This window comes from Equus quagga, unplaced genomic scaffold (assembly GCF_021613505.1).
Source record: "Equus quagga isolate Etosha38 unplaced genomic scaffold, UCLA_HA_Equagga_1.0 153_RagTag, whole genome shotgun sequence".
Lineage (NCBI taxonomy): Eukaryota > Metazoa > Chordata > Mammalia > Perissodactyla > Equidae > Equus > Equus quagga.
In genome coordinates, this window is record NW_025796915.1 from 3,216,928 (window position 1) to 3,233,379 (window position 16,452).

General features: G+C 40.9%; 1 protein-coding gene across 2 annotated transcripts in view; it reads left to right on the forward strand.

Annotated features, from left to right (window-relative positions):
* LOC124233067 (neuroplastin) overlaps window positions 1–16,452 on the forward strand; it is a 65,335-nt gene that overhangs the window by 18,901 nt on the left and 29,982 nt on the right. The window lies entirely within an intron of this gene.

The window sequence follows — 16,452 nt, forward strand, 5'->3', positions numbered from 1 at the left end:
CAGGGTTTATAATTTTACTAGATATGACAGTACACTCAGACTGCTAAGTAGAGAGCTGTCCTTTTCAAACATGAGGGTTCGTTGATCTTTGTATACTGTGTTTGAAATCAAGGCAGTAGGGCTTGATTATATACTGCATACTTCATAGTGAGGCAAGAGACTCTGGTTAATGGGAAATTATCTGAGCCAAGGGTGGTATAGCTACCAGATGAGATGGAATGCAGGAGAATAGAGTTGAGGATTTACCAGTTTTGACAGAGAAAAAAAAAATTCCAGGAATTTGGAGGTGCATTGTAGGACTAGCTACATACATTTAAATCTGAGACATAGGTATTTAACAATCAAAGGGGTTCTTGGGAAATTATCACTCAAAGTTCTTGGGAAAAGTTTGTAAATCACAAATATACTATATTTAGAATTGGAAGTTAATTGACCTGGAGGATTCTGAGATAGCTCCACTCTATTTGCTTGATCTCACACAGCACAACCTCCTGGTTCCCCATGAGTGTGTGTGTGTGGGGGGGTACTATAACTCTGTTTGTACGTGTTGCATTGTCAAAATTATTCATGGCATCCTTTCACTCTTAAAAGTGTCCTGGTTTAGTTGATAAATTATGTGGTTACGTTACCCATAAGTGTAATATCTGCTCTTGGATACTTAATGTGATGAGGCTTATGAAATTTCCTCCTATATTGGGTAAGATTCTTTTCCCTAAGCTGGGAGATTTCTGTTTAGTGGAGTTAGGAGGGCATTAATAAAGATAGCCTAATGGAAATCTGGATGATCTCAAGATTTGAGTTGATTTCCAGGCTAGAAAAGAGCCCTGTGTTTTCTGTGCTTGCGTCAGAAAACACAAGATAGGTGGACATTACTTAGCTTGTCTGGGCAAAACTGAATTCTCATTGCTCAAAGATAGTTTTACATTTATGTATCATTTAAAAAAATTTGTCTGCAGTCAGATACACTCAGTCCCGGGGCAAATAAATCTCAGTACATGATTATAAGTGTTTTTCAGTTAGTTTACTTACTTTTTTAATAGACTTAATTTTTTTAGAGCAGTTTCAGGTTCACAGCAAAATTAGGCAGAAAGTACAGAGAGTTCCCATATATGCCCTGCCCTCATCCATGCATACAGTCTCCTCCACTAACACTATCCCTACTTGAGTGGTGTTTTTATTACAGATGGTGAGCCTACACTGACACATCATTATCACCCAAAGTGCATAGTTTACATTAGAGTTCATTCTTGGCATTGTATGTTCTGTGGGTTTTGACAAATGTATAATGCCATGTGTCCGCCATTATCATATCATAGAGAATAGTTTCACTGCCCTAAAAATCCTTAGTGTTCCACCTGGTCCTTCCCTCCCCCTTAGTAAAAAGATCAGTGGTTGCCAGGGACTATCTCCGTAGTTTTTCTTTTTCCAGAATGTCATATAGTTGGAATTGTTCAGTCTGTAACCATTTCAGATTGGCTTTTTCAGTTAGTAACATGCATTTAAGGTTCCTTCATGTCTTTTCATGGCTTGATAGCTCATTTCTTTTTTAGCACTGAATAATATTTCATTGTCTGGAACAATATTTAATTTTATATTTAATTTTAAGAAAGTGTTCTTGATCGTTTGTTTCTAGATAGGCTAACTAAATTCCACAAGTAGGATCCTAATTCTTCTAACAGCAGATTGAATATATGTTAAATGTCATTTAACAGAGGGGGTGGGGAGAAATTGCTTATTGCTTTAAGAATAAGTTGCCCTGTGGCTTCCTTTTTTTCTCCTCCTGTTTAAATGTAAAACTTTCTTCATGTTATTATTGCCCCTTTTGGGTATGCAAGTGAAATTCTTGGAATGAACTATAATTATATAAATTGTTGAGAATTTGAGGAGAAATACAGATCGCCATGAACAGTGTGTAATAAGTATTCCTTGGACTCTGTTGCTTAATCTCACCATATATATAATTTTGCCATGATCATGTCAGTGGAACAGTTTGCAATTTCAACACGTTGTCAATATGGTCCATAGGAAAAGGAGTCAAATTTGTTCCATTTCATAATTCATTTTTAAAAGTTCAAAATAAGACTCAGCATAGTTCTATTGAGTATCCTCAGTTTTTTAAATTAAGAGACCATTGGGCCTAGGGGGGAAGGAAATTTCCCATTCCGTGTCATTGTTGAAGTGGAGAACCTCTTGGTCACTTGTCTGTGTGTTACTATCCTTATTTTTCCAAATCCTATCTGCTTAATCTTTACAGAAATATTGGAGAAGACCAGAGGGTAGGAAAAAGAACATAAACATTGCGGTACTTCATGAATTTTTATCACAGTATGAAATAGGAGCTACTTTCCTGTTGGTGTTTTTTTTCGCTAGAATCACTTGGTCTGTGGCACATTGGCTTTGTTTTTTTGGTACTCTCCTGCAGAGCGCAGGGTGAGAGTTAGTTTAGCTTTGGTCTTTAGACAAGATTCCATACATTTTCCTTTTTCAAAGTTGAGAAAATTTGGTTGGGATTAAGTGTTAGCTTTTTCCCAAGAAAAAGCGTTTCTCAAGATAATCTTTGGAACCAAATGAGTGCTGTTTTTATGAAAGGTTAAGGGTTTTTTGTAAATAAAGGCTAATAGCATTACATATTCAAGTAAAGCCTAAGGCTGCTTTGGGTGTCTCTGGCATGGATACTAGGCCTTGTATCCGAGTCATTGACAGCAAAAACATGAGAAGACTCTTCTTCTTTTAAAAATCTTCTGAAGCATAATAATAAGTTATTTACCCTTAGTAAAAGTGTTGTGCAGATATAAGAAGGGAGTTCCTATTTTGATGTATTTTAGCCTAGTAAAAGTGCATTGCATTCAGTGGTGAATCATTTGGAAAAAGTGTAATGATGTAGAAAGATCCATTCTCAGTTCCTTTTTCATCCTCCCGGAGTGATCTCATCTCCTCCTATGGCTTCAACTTCTACCTGACCTGGTAAGTCCCAAGTGCATATTTCCAGCCTCCACCTCTTCTGAATACCAGATCTATTATTTTTAACTACGTCCGAACATCTCACCAGCATAGCCTATCCTATATGTGCCTTCAAAACCAACTCTCAGCCTGTCTTCCATTATTCTGTTTACAGTATCACTTTCCACTCCCTGGTCAACAATTTCAGTTGATTCTATCTCATAAACATTTCTCACATCCATCACCTTCTCACCATTCCTACAGCTACCCTTAATTAGTACAGACTTATTTTTCATTTAGATTATTGAAGGAGTTTCCTAACTTTTTTTCTGATCCATCCTTCATACTGCCACCAATCAGATCAGTCACCTCATTTGTTCTGTAGAAAGAAGCTCAAGCTGCTTAGCCTGCAGGATGCTTGTCATTATCCCTAAATTGTGAGGTCTTGAGGCTATATAGACTGTCTTATTTTTCTGAGTAGCATGAACACTTAACAGGTGCTTGGCAATATAAAAGCATTGAACAAATGTTGAAATTTTTCAGCTTTATGTAGAACTACTCATGCCTGCCACTTCTCAACACTGTGCTCATAACTTGTTTCCTCTTGGCTAGAGCAAGAACATCTCCCCTCTCCTCTAAACTGACAAAGCTAGGCTCAGATTTTATGCATAGGCTTGCTTGCTTTTTTTTTCTTAAAGATTGGCACCTGAGCTAACATCTGTTGCCAATCTTGTTTTTTTTTATCTCTTCTTCCCTCCAAAGTCCCCCAGTACCTAGTTGCATATTCTAGTTGTAGGTCCTTCTGGTTGTGCTATGTGGGACGCCACCTTTAGCATGGCTTGATGAGCAGGGCCATGTCTGTGCTGAGGATCCAAAGCGGCGAAATCCTGGGCCTCCGAAGCGGAGTGCACCAACTTAACCACTTGGCCATGGGGCTGGCCCCTGTGCATAAGCTTTCTATGCATATATCAGTCCTCTCTCCCTGCAAAATTATTTCTTATATGTTCCTGTTGCCTTTTATACATTTGTTGTAGAAGTGACCCTTATCAATTACGTTGTATTTTATTTTTCTGTCTCATGTCTTGCAAAGGTGAGTTCTCTTTAGGAGCAAAGTTTATTTTAATTATCCCTGTGCACCATCTTAAGTAAATAGGTCCTCAATAAATGGTAAATTGAGTTGAAACCATGCTTTCAATTTATGGATTGATAAGTTGAACAAATACAAGATGAAAGTATTATGAAGTCATAATGAGTGACAGTTTTTTAGCAACCATTTTTGATGCATTCTCTCTTTTGATTATGAATCACAGTTTTAGCTGCTAGGAGTCTTTATATGGTTTCAGAAACATCCGTGTGGCTCCTATGTCCTTATTTTCTTTCAATTTGTAAAAGCTGAAACATTTAACAGTTTCAGACTCTCTAAGACGTGAGTTGTCCAAGTGTGGTCTGTGGACCAGCAACACCAGGATCACCTGAGAACTTGTTAGAAATGCACATTCCCAGGCCCCACTTCAGACCTATTGGAATTTGGAATCTCTGGGGATGGGGCCCAGGAGTCTGTCTTAACAGATGATTCTGATGCACAATAAAGTTTTAAGAATTGCTGCTCTAGGATTCTGCCATCTAAGAAAAGTTTTGCCTTTGATTAATAATAAAGTTTCCAGTGTGGTTTCCACTGTAAGCTTGGAAATAATTCATCTGCTGGGAAGACTGGGACTATAGTACCTAGTGTTCTGGGATGTACTTCAAAGATTGAATGTCCCTATATGCAAAGTATTTGACTCTGTGGTTTCTGGGGATGGCTGTTTCAAAGGAGGTGAGGGAGGGGGCTTCCTACCATGTGTCAGTTAAAATGTCTTCTAGATTATATCCGGACTATATAGGCTTGGACTACTTGTGTTCATTGTCATTCTCATGGGATATGTGATGATGAAAGAATGAGCTGAATTGTGTTATCTTTACCGTTTAAATCCTGAGTGTTGGTATGTTTTCAGGGACAAAAAGTGAGCTTGTTATCAAAAGTTATACTGAATCTATAAACAAGTGAATTTCACAGAAAAAGTAGTTAGTGGAGGTTAGCTTTTGAGAATGGCTTTTGAGAATGGTTTATTTAACTGGAGTATTCAACCTTTTTAGCATGTTGTTTTCATTTTTCCTGTAATAAATCCTAACCAGAGGGTCAGCTGAGGCATAATCTTAAAATGCTCTGTAACTGTCTCTCCCCGCCCCCCCGCAAAATTGTTTCTGGCTTCAAAGTTCCATTTGGGTATATTGGCCCATAGCTGTTTTTGGCAGTCTCTTGGGATAAGAGAGCTTTTATGATCATTTGCTTAAATATGTAAGGGTTTCACTGTTTGGAAACTAAACCTTTCCTTAAGAATGCTCTTTGAGGTATGGCTGGTTTGTATGCATTTGTCTGTTTCCTTTGGATGAGACATTGGTGGTTTTTAATGGTTATCCAAACTAGCTTTTTTCCTTTGTGTACCAGCAGCTTGAGTACTGTTAGTGGAGTTTGGAAGTAGATTTTCTAAAGTTTCCTAAAAAGACTAGCTTGACAGCAGTTTGTGGCTACTGCATTTTTTCCCTTGGACACATCCTTACTTTTTAAAAACTAAGGTTATGGACATTTTGACATCACGGTCAAAATAAGATGGTATAAATACTCTCTCTGCTCAAGACTAAATTAAAATGCCTGTTTCCTTCCTGGGGTGAGGAAGAAATGTTGTTAGTTTCCAGGAGTGTCTTTAATAATAATGACGCTGTTTACCTGGGGACTATAAAAGCATAGACTAAGTGGCTAGGATTTTCTGATAATAACATACAAGCAGAGCTTTCAATTTGTTAGAGCTCATTCGAGGATATTCAGGGTCATAGGCGAGGGTTGCTGAGCCCCTGGAGCATGTTAGATGTGTGTGAAGAAATGCAAGAGGGGGTCAGTTCTGACCTGATTGTTCTCTTTGTTATTAAAATTTTCTAGTCCCTTCTATTTCTTAGATCTGGTGTCAAGTTCTATTTTTTTTTTTTTAAACATTTACATGATTTTTTTTTTTTAAGATTTTATTTTTTCCTTTTTCTCCCCAAAGCCCCCGGTACATAGTTGTATATTCTTCGTTGTGGGTCCTTCTAGTTGTGGCATGTGGGACGCTGCCTCAGCGTGGTTTGATGAGCAGTGCCATGTCCGCGCCCAGGATTCGAACCAACGAAACACTGGGCCGCCTGCAGCGGAGCGCGCGAACTCAACCACTCAGCCACGGGGCCAGCCCCTCAAGTTCTATTTTTATAAGACATTTTTAACCAGAATTTATTCTGATTTTTTAAATTAATCACTGGCAACCTCACCTTATTTAATATCACTTTCTATTTGAAACCTTGAAATTCTTTGGGTCAGTAGTTTTCAATGTTTTCTTTTGTGAAATTGAAAAATTCAGAAATAGCACAGTAGACAACCCCCCGCCCCCATTGGTGAGTCTTTGAGCCCAGCCCCCTCGCTTTCTCTCTCACTGCTTTTGAGTACCTCAGCAGAACACCCAGGACTGGTTTAGGTCATTCTTTAAGTTACAGAGAGAATGCTTGCGTAAAACGGCCATCTTATATTATTAAAATTATAGGTGTACAGGTTACAGAGTAATTTTACATACATTGTTTATGTGAACTTTGCCATTACCTTATAAAGAAGGTAGGAATTATTATCCCCATTTTTCAGATGAGGAGACTGAGGTTGGAGAAGTTGAGGAATCCAATCCAGATGTTGTAAACCATGGTTCATTTCCCTGTAAAATGAGCTCTCAGCTTAAAGGAGAGACCCTTATCTGTCCGCTCATCCAATAGCAGTACAGTTGAGACTTCAGATGTCTAACTTGGGCTCTGGGACACCCGTGTATTATATGCAAAATTTTGTTTGCGTGTATTTTCTGGGAAGAGAGAAGCCCATGGCTTTTTACCATATTTAAAACCTTTTTTTTCCCGGTCACTGACCTTTAGACCCATGGGTCTAGGTAGATAGATCATGGTTGGTTAGCCTGTCAATGGGAATTGACAAGAGGACCGAATAGAAATCCTTGTTGAAAATCAGTCATATCACATGCTTATCCTTTATCTGTCCTAAAGTAACTTAACATTTGCGTAGAGTTTTAGTTTACGGAACTCTTCCACCTATATTACCCTGTGAAGTAGGTGGCATCATTCCCATTTGAAGAAACTGCTCAGTTTTAAGAGAATTTAAAGTGGAGGTACTGACTCAAAAGCTGACACTCTTTCTTAGACTGAAATGAAGCTAATCGGACATGATCCGAAATCCTGTAACTATTATTTTATATTTTGTGAATTTCAGTTTGGCCTATCCAGTATCCAGTATTTTCCTATATATCATTGCTAAGCAGCTTGATTTGTAATTAGTAGGTTTATTCTTTACTTTTTTTGAAAAGGGAGAATCTTGTACTGCCTCTTTTAATTTTCATTACTCTTGGGCTTTCCACATTGTTCATAATATCTCAGATTTAATGACTTATAACTGTAATAATATTTGCTAATTCCATGGGTGCACACTGCTCCTGTCACTCTCCCCAGTCTGATTTGCTCTAAGGATAGGAAGGAATGAAGAATTCTTTCTTTTTCATTGTCTTCTGCAATTAATATTTCCGTTATGGTTCTCATTTTATTTTAAAGGTTAAGGTTGATAATTTTCTTAGTCCTATTTGTAGTCTTCTCTTTCCCACTTAAGCTTCTCTAGTAACAAACTATAGAAAGGTTAAGGTTGATTGTTTGTTGTTTCTTAAAGAAGTTGGATTCTAAGTCAGAACTCATTTTGGATGTTAAGTGTCTGCTTCCCAGCCTGTCGTGGAGCAGTGCTGAAGGCTGCTGCACGGGGCCTATTCACATTGTTTCTGTGGAGACACACAATAATAGCTAACACTGAGTGCTTACTGTGTGCCAGGCACTGTTTTAAACGGTTATTTCATGTAATCCTCACAATAACCCTAGGAGGTTGCCACTATTATTAGCCCTGTTTTACAGATTAGGGAGAAGCTCAGAGGTTAGATCACTTGCCTAAGGTCATACAGTTAGTGACAGCACCTCCAGGCAATCTGATTTTAGTTTGCTGCTTTTAATCACCAAACCACATAGACTGCTTTGAACTAGGTTTCCCTCTTTCTCCAAGGCAGAAGGCTGGCTGAAATATGCCGAGCAGATTCCTTTAACCATTTGCATGGTAGAATTTCAGAATAAAGTGTGGGCTCTGGCTTAGAAGCTAGTGATGGGTCTGATCTTAATTTCCAAGCCTTTGTCTGGTCTACCTCATAGAGGTAGCTGTGAAAGGAACAGGTTTGAATTTGGAAAATGCTTTGTAATTAATGTCATTTCTAGCTACAGATTGGACTAATCGATGAGATCAGACCCGTATACCTCCTTCCTGCTGCAGAGAATGAGGTTACCCCATTTCCATCTACTCCCAGGGCCTCAGGCATGCCTTCCCTTTGGTGGGTATACACAGAATGAGTGCATATGGACTTATGATCTGCCTTTAGTGTCAAGGAATAGTGATAAATTGTTTGTTTCTTTCTTTCTTTTGGTGAGGAAGATTGGCCTTGAGCTAACATCTGTTGCCAATCTTCCTCTTTTTGCTTGAAGATGATTTTTGCTGAGCTAACTTCAGTGCCAGTCTTCCTCTATTTTGTACGTGGGATGCTGTCTCAGCATGCCTTGATGAGCCGTGTGTAGGTCTGTGCCCAGGATCCGAACCCATGTACCATGGGCCGCCAAAGTGGAGCACGTGAACTTAACCACTGTGCCACCGGGCTGGTCCCGTGATAAGTGATCTCTTTCTTAAATTAAAGGTAAGGATAGGTAGGCTGTATAGTAGGCTGGGTATACAGCCTTTTAGCAGTTTAGGGTCATTTAGACAGATTTGAAATACTGTGCCTAAAACCACAGTTAGATATCATTTTGTCTTGCTTCTTTTTGAGCTACATGATATGAGAGAGAGAGAGAGAGCGTGCACGCGAGAGAGAATGTGTGTGTGTGTGAGAGAGAGAGAGGTGGGGGGGGAGAGAGAAATGCTGTTGTGTCCTTAGCTTTCATTTCCTCTTTATTATGAGGCATGAAGGAGAGAACAGCATGAGCCACCCACAGGGAATTATTAGTAGAGAGGGGCTTGACAGGAACAGCTGTTTAAAAAAATTAAAAATAAAAGGTGTCAAAAGCAGGCTAGATTTAAAGACTTGGCCTTGGCTGTAGTCATCTGAGAGAGAGGGAGAAGTTAGTCTTACTACCTGTCATTGATTGCCCTGGAGGTAAAGAAAATTTCTGCTGTAAAAATTATTGAAGGTCCCTCCTGTATGGGGCTAGGCTAGCTTTTTTGCTTCCTTAGGACATAATGTAAAAGCAGTTTCCTTGGGATTGGGCTCAACTTGCTCTTCTGTGTTCCCTTTTTCTTCTCACCCTCTGCTGCGTATCTACACATCCAGTTTTTCCTGCCAGAGAGCTCCTCCTTTTCTCCGGCTGCTAGCCCCAGCTGTCGTCTTCGCCTCCCATCCCCCATCCCCAGTTATGCAATTTTACATTATGCTTTTCCTAGTTTTACTGTCTCCATTTTTTTTAAATACTCTGCTTGCCACCCTCAACCATCTCCAGCTTCTAGTCATTACCTCTTCCGAAGTCAGTGACCACTGTTCAGGTCCCCTTTTTATTATTGTTGAACTGAATATACTGATAGTAGTACTTTCTCAAACCTGTCTGAGATCTGAGCTCAGTTACATATTACATTGGTTGGAGATGATGGTGGAGAAGGGACAGGAGATTGTTTTTCTGAAATTTAGGCTTTTTCCAAAATGTTGGATGAGCTTTGACCTGGAGATCAAACAGGTGCTTCTGCCGGCCTAACTTTAGACAGTTGTGTGATCTCATGTTGAGGGCACATATTTGTTTTAAAGCCCTTGGTAATGAAAGACAGGCAGTGAGTCAGGCTCTGAGCTGCCTGCCTCCTGCTGCTGTGAGTTCGTTCTTCTCTTCTCCTGAATTGGAGCTAATTTTGGATGGATAATGAGGTAGATGGTTGCTAATAATTTTCCCTTGCTGATTATGATTTCACAGTACTGTATAGAGAGGTTTTTTCTTTTTCCCCTTTTTCCTACTGGTAGGAGGAGAAATAGATCTGTTTTCATGATTTTTGATGAGTGTTCAACTATCAAGGAATCCCCTACTTGGTTTGTGTAGAGGCAGTATGGTTAATTAGAAAGAACCGTAGTCTAAGAGCTGAAGACCTGAGTTCTGATCCCAGTTCCACTCAGAATTAGCTGCCTAAGTGATCTTGGGCAAGTCATGAACCTGCCTCTGCACCTGCCCTATGAACCTTGTGAAATTATGGGAAGGAAATGAGATGTGATGTGTGTGGAAGCACTTTGTAAACTCTTAGATATTATAAAAATTTCAGTTGCTGCCCTTTATTTATTTGGCCACTGACCACACCACCAGAGAAACGCATCTAATGTTTTTAAACTCCTTTCTTCTATGAACCCAGCCTTCTCAAGAGCAGGCTGATGACATCATCAGAACTAGGGGGAAGTCTTGCTTTGGAACTCTTTTGTTTTCTCATTCTTTTCCTCGTGCCTCCCCGCCAGTACACACACACACACACACAGTTGCATTAGAAACTCTGATCCTGTGCTCCTCTATCTCCATTCTTTAATAGGGTTATAATTTTAAGGAGTTAGTCATCATAGTGTGCTGTGCTTTCCAATGGAGAGGTCGGTCCTGGCATTTTTGTAGCTAGAAAGTAATTAATAAAATTTAGGTGGTGGCAAAAAATATCTTTAACTTTTAAATACAAAACACTTTTCTGGCCTAGTAAGTAAGGCACATTGACTGCAGTAGTGGAAGGTGTTAGGAGATCATGCTTTGTCTTTGGACCCAACGGTATTCCAGGCTAGATTCTTTCACTATTAGCTTATGACTGTGGGCAAAGTACTTAACTTTTTTAGGGCTTTAGTTTTCACATCTTTGAGGGGATTGTAATAACACCTATCTTATAAGGCTGTTGTGAGGATCAAATGCCATAATATAGAAAGTACTTAGCGCATTGTCTAACACGTGACATATACTTAGAAAATGTTACCTGTTGATATCCATGTCTAATAATAATAAATAATAATGATAGTCTTCAGAGAGAGCACAGGTAGATGACTCTGGTCACTGTTTTAAGGGATTTTTAATCTTGTTTTTAGATAACTTTGTTTAAATATACATCATATAATTTGCTAATTGAAAGAACATTTTTCACTTGGTCCCATTTTCCTGTGTGAAGGTAGAAAAACTAAATCAGATCAGCATTCCTTCTTCCATACAAGTCAGTCTTGTGCAGGGGTGGCAGCCTCACGTTGAGTGACTTGCTAGGTTCTGTGCAGTGGGAATTATGTTCAGGCTGTTGGTTCTCAGCTGCCTTTGCATTGTGTGGTATTGGGGTTTGAGATTGGATGGATTGGATGATACACTGGAATTGGATGGTTCTTGGTGGTTCTGGGCATACTTGCAGGCATTCCTTTTACATTAGCGTGGTCAATAGATTGATAAACAGGCTTAAATCTAAGCCTGCTTACAAGTGCAATTCAGAAGAAGGGAAAAAATATAAAACAAATCCACTAACAGATTTCTAGAGCATAATCAAGTACATAATTGTAGCATTTGAGAGGACATAAACTCCGCCAGTTCACAGAGAATGTGAGAATAAGAGCATTTGTGATTTCCACTTAATGATCAAGAATATGATAAAAACAGAGTAATACTCCTTACTGCTCTTGAGGGATTTACTGATAACCACTTTTCTCTGTTGATTGGACCAGTAGTAAAATGAATGAAACCAGCTTCCTTTACGTCTCCCTCTGTATTCGTTGGCATTGACTTTGACAGGTGGGCAGGTGGCAGTTTGTGGGACTAAGGCATGGCTCCTTGGGATACCACTCTATCTGCAAGGGAGCTCAGCTCTTCATGCAGGGGCTTGGTATCTCCTTTCTAGAATTCTAAAACTTCCCTGGCATCTGAGAATGACATCTTTTTGGTTTCTTGGGGTCTCTGTTAGATAGTTCCTTACAAGGAACTGACACTGGATCTGAAGAGTTAGTTTAGACTGGCATTTTCAAGGCAGAACATTTAGTCTAAGGCTGTTAATTATTGCATTCCTGTCCTCCATAGTTTCTGAATGTTTTATGAATTGAAAGTCTAGTCTGAATTTGGAGGTCTTGACCTCTACTTGAGTAAGTGTAGTACCCACCTTTAGGGTTCTGAGGTCCATGGGATGGAGTTTCATCTCCAAAGGCAAATACTGCTATGGATATAAACAGAAAATTTTCCACTTAGCAGCCTCCATTTTCAGCCAGCCCCATTACATCCTCTGCATCTGGACTGTAGTAAAACTGTTCCATTTAATTCATACTTTCCCTCTGGAATGTTCTCAGTCTGATATTGGTAGATCCTGGCCCCGCTCTCTGCTCACTGCGAAGGGGCTGGCCTAGTCCCAAGAGAAATTGCCCAGCCATTCACAGTACCGTCTTTTAGCTTCTTGCCCTTATACCTTAGGACACTGCCTGAATTGGTAGAAGTGCTGAATGAACCTTGGGTGCAGTAAATGGGTGAGAGAGAGTATGCTTGTATTGTGATTTTGTTTCCTATGGGCCCCACTTCAAGTTCTTCACATAAGCCTGGATTTTTTTTTTTTAAACTCTTTTCCGCCATTGCTACCTTGTCTTATGGAAGTGTAACCTCAAGCAAATTATGAACAAGTGGAAGTAGGCATCAACTTTAATTCCTGGGCAGTGCCTGGCAATGTTGTTGAGGCCTGGCTTTCACCATGGAGTTTAATTTAATTCATCATTATACATTTCTCATTCTTTTTGAGCTGGCCTCTAGGAGCCAGGCAGCTAAGTTGTATAGAGAGAGCCTATCAAGTACCTTGGTTATTTTTAAGACTCCCTTTTCAGGAGATTTTTCTAGTTGTATGGACTTATGGGATTATGAATTTCATAGTCTCTCCATTCACTGGCAATGAATTAGGTTGCTGTTACTGTTGGTTCCGCTCCTGAGCTGACCCCCATAATAATTCTCACTCTAAAGTACAGACTGTCTTGTTCTCCTGTGCCTAAGGGTCTGCGTTCAGTTAGAGGCTGCCTAATCACAGTCAACTGTTTGTTTGCTCTAGGCCCAGGGAAGAATAGGGTGTGCAGAAAGTCTGACCTGAACTCAGGATAGAATCCTCCATGAGGGAGATTGGCTACCCCGTGAGTTGAAATCTGGACTCTGACTCCCCAGAGAAGGTGTCAGTAGGTCAGTTAATACTTCTTGTTGAGGCCCACAGAAGACGCTGCATCTCTAACAAAGCGTTCTTCCATCCAAAAGAGAGATCCTGACTTGGCATATAAACCCACTGCCACTTCTGGTTATTTTTCATCACTTGCCTGAGTTTGACAAGGTAATGGTTTGTGCTCTAAGGAAAGAGATTCTTCCCCGAGACCTGAGGCTTTCTCATTTCTACCAGCTGGGCCCATTGCTAAAACGCTTTCCAGTGGGCTTGCTTCTGCCTGGCCAGCACCTGGGCTGCCCCAGCTTGTAATTGGCCTGCCTTTGCTTCATAAGCTTCCCAGGGTGGTTCTTCTTCTAAAAGCTTGTATGAAATGCTGTTTACTGTCTCTTTATAGTTTAAAAATGAATCCTTTTTGTTCTTTGCAACTCATTTGCTTTTTTCTTTTCTTTTCTTTAAATTACTATTAACACCTGTTGATTCTTTTTTTTTTTTCTGAATGGCCTGTCACTGCATTCCTGCTCCCCCTCCCTCTAGCTGGGTTTGTCAAGTCGCCCATGTCAGAAACTAAGCTCACTGGGGACGCCTTTGAGCTGTACTGTGACGTGGTCGGGAGCCCCACGCCAGAGATCCAGTGGTGGTACGCAGAAGTCAACCGGGCAGAGTCTTTCAGACAGCTGTGGGACGGTGCTCGGAAGCGCCGTGTCACCGTAAACACCGCCTACGGGTCAAACGGCGTGAGTGTGCTGAGAATAACCCGGCTCACCTTGGAGGACTCTGGGACTTACGAGTGCAGGGCCAGCAACGACCCCAAGAGGAATGACTTGAGGCAAAACCCCTCCATAACATGGATTCGAGCCCAGGCCACCATAAGCGTCCTTCAGAGTGAGTCCAGCACCCTACAGTAGTAGTACTGTAGTCATTAGAGGTGGCCCGATGACCCTTCCCGTCTGCTTCCTTTCCCTCCTCCCCAGTATGACCACTCACCCTACCCCATGTCTTTGTTTTTTCAGACCCACGACCCTTCTGGTTGTAGTGTATGAAAACATCTGTGGCAACTTTTTTTTTTCTTCTTTGCCGTCCTCTCTTCCTCCCTTATCCCCCAACCCTTCTCTGTGTCTTTCTCCTCAGGAACAAAGAACTTGGGGAAATACGTGACTGTCCAAAATCCATCTGCATTGGGAAGAGGTGGGGAGGGAGAACTGGGGAGGCTAAAAAACAAAAAACCACTTAAAACTCACAAAACCAGGCAGTGAAGCCAGGGTGGTGTTGAATTGTTTCTTTCCCTCCCCTTTAATTTTGTAGTAGGTTTCCTGCTATCCTTTTGCTGATTTATTCTCTCGTGCCTTTCTATTTTTGTTTCTCTCCCCAATCTAACTACTTTTTATTTCTTCTGTTTATCTGTTTGAAGCTCTCTGAGTAGCTGCCTTCCCCTCTATGGTTTTAAGTTTGTGTCTGCCCAGCCTCTTCCCTCGCTGTGACGTGGTGTCATCCTGTTCTGTGATGGGAATGTTGCCATGGGTGTGGTGTGATGGTGTGTTTTGGTTGTTGGGTGGCATGTAAGCCTGGATATCTCCATAGTTCCAGCTTTTTCTTTTCTAAAACAGTGGCATGTGCTTCTCTGACAACAGCCCTCCACTGCAGCAGTACACTCTCCACGGGTCCTACCCATCTAGTCTCCTGTTCTCTTTAAAGCAGCAGCCTGAGATTTCCTCTATGTGTCTTGCTCTTAGGAGCCAGGTGATACTAAGCTGCAAAATATTTTTTTAAAACTCATTATGCTGTTTTGAAGTCAGAGTTGCATCTGATTCCTGTTCACCAGACAGTTTGACTCTGATGACTGACTGCTGGCACAGTGCTCCTCACCCTAGAGGCTGGCAACCCCAGGAATAGTTTGGAAGCCATTCACACTCGCCTCTTCTTGTATGTTGAGAAGAGAGGAAACTAAATTCCAGCCTTGGTCCTCTGAGATGTAAGGATGAGCTGAGCAGCTGGCTCAGAATCCTTTCCTTTGTAGCAGGTACAAGTAAGATATCAGATGCAGGAGCTTTGTGGCCACCTCTCTTCCTTGAAAGTGTCTTGCTATAAGTATGGTGGGAAGGACAAGGAAGGAGAAGCCACCACAGAGCCAGTGCTCCTGGCCAGGAAGAGTGCTAGCCCCACATCTCACCTGATTATAATTGAGGGAGCATTCTCTATTTAATAGAAAGATCCTGGGTTTTTCACTTTCTCTTCAAGGACTCAGTAAGAGACCTATAGCTAGTTCTGGCTTAAAGAACTGATTGATTTAGAGTAAGTAAAAATAAAAATAGTCAAATATATTTATGAGGAATTTGGTAATAACATGAAGGTACTATAACATGGGCCCTGAATCTATATACTTATATGGAAAATAGCGAAGTAATGGTCTGTTGTTTATAGTAACTCAGAAGATGCCTATGAAGAAAAGAGGCCTTAGAGGGGAGAGACGAGAGGCTGCTGCAGTTGGCACTGTTGAATCAGAGGACCTGCTTCTGGAAAGGGGAAAAGAAAACCTTGTCTATGTGAAAATGGGGAACATTAACCCAGCGATTTTTCTTTTAACAATTTTTTCCCTTGCACGCCTCCTCCTCCTTCTCCCCTTCTCCTTTCCTTATAAAAGCAGAATTACCCAGTGGCCACAAAGGTCTGCGGAAATTTGTAGGCATGGACTGGGCTGGGCGTTTGGCACTTGTACTTCCAGGAGCCTGACTCAAGTAGACTCATAGTTAAAATGTCATGCCTTGGGGCTAGAAGATGAGGTTTTGAGGTACCTACCTACCAATCTCAGAGTACGTAGCATTCCCCCAGTTTACTTGGAAATAAGCTTCCTAACTTAGGGGTGTCTGCATGTGGTTGAACAAACCCTGGCTAGTTCACTCTCTCCCCAGACTTCCCTGTTAGTCAGTTAAACCCTAGTTAACTTTTAGAGAGTCAGGCTGCTGCCTTTTTTTTCCAGACGCTCTGAATTCCACTGTAATTGGATTGTTTTATGATCTCAGCATCCCCAAGGACATTTGCCTCCAGGGGGAGGTTGAACTCTTATATCTAAGAATGACCTCCTGGCAGTACTCCCCCCCCCCCCCCCCCCCAAAGCTCCTTGAATAACAAGTCAGGAAGAGAAATGTGCCCAGTTTTATGCCTCTGGCCATAGCATGTTCTCCTACATTAGGGTAAGGATCTCCTACCCAATGCTTCTAAATAGAGTC